We start from the raw sequence: 7,165 nt of genomic DNA, 5'->3' as shown, positions 1-7,165 counted from the left end.
ATACTTTGAAGAAAGATGATGGTATCTGTATTGGGATGGCATTGAACTTATATAATGCCTTGGGCAGGACTGACATCTTTACTATATCGAGTCTCTCATCCACGAGCCTGAGATATTCTTCCATTTGCTGAGGTCACGCTTGGATTCTTGAAATAGTGTTCCATAGTTTTCCTCATACAAATCTTGTGTTTTTCAGTCAGGTATATTCCTAGATATTTCAATTTGTGCTTTGCTATTGTGAAGAGTACTACCTTTTTGATACCCTCTTCCGTGGCCTTGTCCAATGTATATAGCAGTCCAATTGACTTTTGTTTGTTGATCTTGTATCCTGCCACTCTGCCATATCCCTCTATCATTTCCAGCACTCCCTTTGTGGAGCTTTTGGGATTTTCCATATATAAAATCATATCATCTCTGAATAACGATAGTTTCATCTCTACCTTCCCCAGATGAATACCATTGATGCCTTTTCTTTGCCTTATGCTGTTAGCTAAGACCTCTAGCATTACGTTCAATAGGAGTGGGGACAAAGTGCATCCTTGTCTGGTCCCCTTTTTCAGAGAGACTGTTTTCATCTTTTCTCCATTGACTACCACATGGCTGTTGATTTTTCATACAGAGCTTATAAACATGGTTTTTAAGTAGACATGAAAAGTCCACTTAGGAATATCATGTCCTAAGTCAAACGATAATCCCCCAAAATGTAAAATAACTTAAATCATACCAAGTATATTATCTGCCCCTAATCGAATGAAAGCAAGAATCAATACCAGCAATGTAACAGGACAATGCCCTCACAATTGAAAATTAAACACATTGTTCTAAATATAGGTCAAAAAGGACATCTCAATTACAGTTTAAATATATTCAACTAATTGAAGAGTAAAATGAAACATGTCAAAATCTGTGCAATGCAACTAAAGGGATGTTTTTAAGGGAATGAATAGCAGTAAATGCTTATTTTAGGGAAAAGTAATATCTAAAAGCAATAACCTAAACTTCCTTCTCAGGTAAATAGAAAAGCCAACAAATGGGGTATAGGAGAATAGCTCTATCCCGCTATCATCTATAGCTATATAAAAAGCTCAAAAATAATAAAATTTAAAATAGAAAAACAATCGAGGAATTCAATAAAGTTTTATGGTTAAATCTTGGTTCTTTCAAATGATACAAAAATCTATAAATTTCTACTATGACTGAAAAGAAGGCAGAAGGACACAAACAATATTAGAAAAGAAAGGATAGTATTACATACCCAAGAGACATTAAAAGGAAAATAAGAGACTATTATGAACCACTCTACTGGCATCTAAATTATAAAAATAAGGAGGGAAAAAGGATCTCAAAATCCATGAACTACCAAAACTCATCACAATTTGAATAAACCAATTGCTACTGAGTCAACTTTGACCCCACTACAGTCATGGGTGTGTTATTAGAGAACTGTGCTCAATAAGTTTTCAATAGCTGATTTTTCAGAAGTAGATAGCCAGGCTTTACTCTTGACTGAACTAAACCTCCAACCTTTCTGGTAGCAGCAGAGAGTGTTGTTTGTACCACACAGGGTACCATAGCTAACTGATCCTACAACTATTAAATAAATAAGATGCATAGTTAAAATCCTTCTGAGGAAAAATTCTACCCACCCACATGGTTTCACTGGAAAATTATAGAGGACAGTTAAAAAGAAATAACGCCAATTCTCTATAATCCTCTTTCAGAAAATTGGAAAGGCAGGGGCACTTCTCAACTCATTAAGGAGGTCAACATTACACTTCTATCAATCATGTAAAGATAATATAATAAAAGGATACTACAAAGCATAATCCATCTTGAATATAAATCTTCAACAACATATGAGTAAACAGAATCTATCACTATAACAAAAAATAATAAACCATGGGAAAGTATTGTTTATTCCAGGAATACAAGGTCAGCTAACTGTTTGAAATCAACCAATGCCATCCATTTCATTTTACTTGGTTCCACATCCCTTCTGAATGTGGCTTGAATTCCTGGCAGTTCATTGTCAATGTATTGTTGCAGCCATTTTTAAATTAATTACCTTCAGCAACACTTTATTTGTGTGGGATATTGATGAGAATGTTCAATAATTTCCACATTCTGTTGAGTCACATCTCTTTGGAATGAGCACCAACATTTAACTCCTCGAGTTAGTTTAACAGGTAGACATTTTACAAAGTGCTTGCCATACATGGGCATTGCATACATTTGCTGGAAAACATGCGTTGGTGATCTGTTAATTATTGGAGCTTTATTTTTTGCCAATGCCGTCCATGTAGCTTGGACTGTGTCTTTCAATGGCATCCTGAAATGCTTGAGAATCAACAACAATGGACTTCTTTAAAATGAATCATAGTTCTCAATATTAAACATTAAAGTATAAAACTTAAAATGTAAATATAGGAGACAATCTTCCTGCCCTAGAGGTTTGTGAAAATGTCTTACATTAGAATTCAAGACTGATACATAAAAGACATACTCAAAAATTGAATTTTTCAAAATGAAAAATCTCTCTGTAAAAGACACTGTTAAGAAATTTCAAAGACAAGCCACACTCATGGAGAAGGTATGTAGCATACCTTTCAACGTATTTGTACTCCCAAGAACTTTCTAAAACTCAACATTAGAAAAGGGAGAAATCACATCAACATGGGCCCACCAAATCATCTCCTGAAATTTGGGGGAGATGCAACTATGCAAAAGCAATACAAACAAATAAATAAAAAAGAAGATCAATTTAAAAATGAGCATAGGATTTAGGCATGCACTTCACCAAAGGGGCTATATGAATGGTGAATTAAGAAATCGAAGCTATTTTACATCACAGCCTTTATCCACTGTCGATTCTGTTGATGCTGATTCATAGGGACCAGATGTAGCATTTCTGAAACCATTGATCTTTAAGAGAGCAGACAGCCTGTCGAGCTGCTTGTGGGTTTCAACGGCCAACCTAGAGAATAGCTAAATAAAAAAATTACTAAAAATACCAAGTGTTGGTGAGGGTGTGAAGCAACTGAATCTATGGTTCATGAATTTTAAAAAAATATTCACTGAAAAACAAACTATTAGTTTCTCATCAATTAATCATACACTTACTATATAATTACAGACCCTTCCTTAACATTTATTTTAGAACAAGAAAAACTCTTTATAAAAGCTTTACTTGTCCTAGTCAAAAGCTGAACCTAACCCAAATATCTTACAATAGATGAATGGATAAGCACATTATAGTATATTCATATAATAGAAAACCAATAAAAAGGAATAGACTATTTATTGGTCTCAAGGACATTTTGCTGAGTGGCAAAAAAAAAAAAAAGCCTAAAGGTATGATTCACTTATACAAAATTCTCAAAATGACAAAATTACAGCCAAGAAAGTATGATGATAAAGGAGTCATAGCAAGAGATTCCTTTAGGATTTTGGAGCACTCTCTATCCTAACAGTTGTAGTTGTAAAAATGTGTACATAAGAAAAAATTTCATAAAACTAGTTACCAAAAATATAACAACATGAAATTAAATGATGACAGCAACTACAAAAAAGAAGCAATTTATTGCTTAAACTGGTAAAATTCACATTAGATTGATTTTTAGTCCATAATACTGTACTGGTGTCATTTTCTGAGTTTTGATTACCATCATTATGTAACCCGGTACTAGAGTTATGTAAATTGTTATCTTTGGAGTAAGCTGGGATAAACATACTCCTTATTTTGTTTACAATTTCTATGAGTCTTCAAGAATTTTTAACTAAGAGTTTGTGGTAATTACATAATCTGTTGTCAATTTGAGACTATTAAGAGTGAAGGGGTGGAGTTTAGCCTGTCAATCATGTAGCAGCTTGATGACCTCATTTGGGGGCACTGAGGACATAAATAGTTCACTGGACGGGGGACACTGGCTCACTCCCTCAGGACATTACTGACGAAGAGCCTGATGGAGCTACACTGATGCAGCCAGAGCCCTGGGAGCTGGAGGAGCTACGTGGAGACCCCTGCCAGTGCTGAGATGCTTCTACTACCACTAGATCCACAAGATGTTCCACCAACTGGCCTGTGATCTTCCTGCATTCAGCATTATTACATGGTGTGTGAGTATAAAGAGGAATTTATGGACTAGCATTGGATATGTGGGCTAATATTGGACTTATGGACTTGATCTGGACTGGGATGGGATGCTTCTTTAATGTACAATTACTCTTTATATAAAGCTCTTTCCCAAACACGTATGTGTGTTTATCTATTTGTTTCTCTAGTCCACCCAGGCTAACAAAAAGGGGTTTATTTTCTTCTTCTTTTTTTTCTTTTTATCCCTTCCTCTCCCCATCTTCCCCCTACCCTTCTGGTATCACTATTCCCACTCCTGTTCCTGGATTCTGTATGTCATGAGCTCCCATCCCTTTCTATACCTGTATACATGTTTCAGTCTAGTATGAATTGAGAAGCTGCACTGGGGTCATGGTAGTGGGGGGTGAGGAAGCCTCAAGGAACTAGAGGAATATAGTGTGCTTCATCGATGCTTTACTGCACCCTGGTGACTCATCCCTTCCTTGTGGCCCCTCTGTGGGGAGATTGTTCCACTGTCTACAGATGGGCATTGGATCTCTGCTCCAGCCCCCCTCATTCTCAACAATATGTTTTTGTTTGTTATGTGTCTGCTGATGCCTTTTACCTGGTGCCTATCACTCCTCATGATCGCACCAGCAGTGTTGCTTCTTCCATGTATACTTGTTGCTTCACTGGTGAATGGCGGCTTGTGTAACTTCAAGCCTTTAAGACCCCAGACACTATATCTTTTAATAGCCAGGCACCATCCACCTTCTTCACCACATTTGCTTATGCACCCGTTTTGTCTTCAACAATTGTGTCAGGAGGGTGAACATCAGACTGTCGATTGGTTAGAACAAAGTGTTCTTGTATTGAGGGAGGGTATGAGCAGAGACCGCAAATCCATCCCCCACCTCAGTGTATTACCATATAAATATATGTACATGGGCCAATACCTCTATTTTTGTGGATTAATATGTACATATGTACACCACTATGTTTATACCTCTATTCATTGCTTTGTTTCCTCTAACTACTTTTAAATTTTCTCATTCCAACTTCAACATCTAAAGAGCCTGTACATTGTCTCCTCCATCGTTACAAAAAGTAGATGGAAGAACTGAAAATAAATTACTTTCTTTGTACACCTCAGAGAACAAGGGTCACAGGGCCAATGGTCACCTCAAAATCTGAAGAGACAGGCACATCGAGAGAGAGAGAAATCAGATCTGTCTACGTGGACCAGAAGTCACTGGAAGGCATAAAGGACTAAAACCAATTACTTCATAAGTCTGAAAAGCCCCTGGGCACTGAAATCACAGAGGAGACTCCAAGCTTCTGCAGGTTTTCTTTCTAGGAGCTTCATTAGGATTTCCTGATCAAGATTGGAGACAAATTCTCCTGTTGGTCTTGCAGAAACAGAGGGAATAATAATCATTGTTTAATCTTCTTGGAGTCTGCTCCATAACACAAGCGAGTTCTCCAGGGTAACTCAGAAATTTTACTCCACGTCAACAGCGGTTCTCAACCTGTGGGTTGCGACCCCTGTGGGGGTCGAACAACCCTTTCACAGGAGTCACCCGATTCATAACAGTAGCAAAATTACAGTTATGAAGAAGCAATGAAAATAAGTTTATGGTTGGGGGTCACCACAACACGAGGAACTATATTAAAGGGTCACAGCATTAGGAAGCTTGAGAACCACTGACTTAGGAAAAAGATATTCTACCCCACTCTAAAAAAAGAAAAAATCAAAGCAATAAACCTTTACAGCCAACAAGTTGATTCTAACTCATAGGGTTTCAGAAAATGTAAATTTTTATGTGAGCATACAGCCTCATCTTCCCACAGAGCGGCTGATGGACTTGAACCTTGAGGTCAACAGCCAAACAGTGAACTCACTACATCACGAGGGCTCCTTCTACCCTACTGGAGCCCCTTCCAAATGAGCCCTGATGGTGCAGTGGTTCCATACTAGGCTATCGAGAGTTCAGTGGTTTGGACCCAGGAGCCACTCCATGGGAGAAAGATATGACAGTCAGTGTCCATAAAGATTACAGCTTAAGAAACTCCATGGACAGTTCTACTCTGTCTTAGCGGGTCAGAATTGGTTTTTTGACAACAGGTTTGTATTTTATTTTGTTTTTCTACACCTTCAACATTCTTGTCTCATCCAAGAGAACACACACACACACACACACACACACACACACACCAGTACACAAAAGACAGGGCTCAGAAGTAGTAGATTGGGATTGGTGCAGCCAGGTTAGAAGGTAGGAGGCAGGCAGTGTGGTGGCCTGACATACTATATTCCTGGAGGAGGGATGCTTGTGAAAGCTACATCCCTTCCACACAGGCCCACTAAAATGCTGACATTTAATCAGAACATTACAGAATCCTCCTCCATATCCCACCTCTAGAGCAAAAAACCTCAAGTATAGTAACTGTGGATTACAACTGGAAAAGCTGCAAAATACAGATACTGTCAGAGGAACGGTGTGAAGATAAGTGCTAAAGCAAAGAGGGGACACAAAAACATCATTTCTACCTGTTTTGAGAGGCTCGAAAGCAGTCACAGAAGCCAAAACCTGTACACCAATGGTCATTGCATCACTATTCACAATTGCCAACAAGTAGAAACAACCTAAATGCCCATCCACAGATGAAAGGATAAAGGAAATGTGCTTTATGCTACTCTGCTACAAAGGAGCCCTAGTGGGTTAGTAGCTTACATGTTGGACTGCTAACAGCAAGGTCAGCAGTTTGAAATCACCGGCAGCTCTACAGGAGAATGACTACTGTAAAAATTTATCATCTTAGAAATCCACAAGGGCAGTTTTATAGTCTGACCTATAAGATTGCTGTGAGTGGGCATCAACTGGGTGGCAATGGATGTTCGTTTGGTTCATAAAGAGAAAAGTAGACCTGATATGTTGCAACATAGGGGAACCCTGACAACATGCTGAGTGAAATACATAAATAACAAAAAGATAAATATTGGATAATTTTGCTCATATGAAACAACAGGAATGGGAAAGTATATATAGAGAAAAACTTATGAGTTATGGCCACAGGGAAGGGAAAAGGAGT

The sequence above is a fragment of the Echinops telfairi genome, unplaced genomic scaffold (genome assembly GCF_000313985.2).
Source record: "Echinops telfairi isolate 266 unplaced genomic scaffold, ASM31398v2 ScPeMD7_7437;HRSCAF=8475, whole genome shotgun sequence".
NCBI lineage: Eukaryota > Metazoa > Chordata > Mammalia > Afrosoricida > Tenrecidae > Echinops > Echinops telfairi.
The sequence above is the reverse complement of the archived record's forward strand: the minus strand, read 5'-3'. Positions refer to the sequence as shown.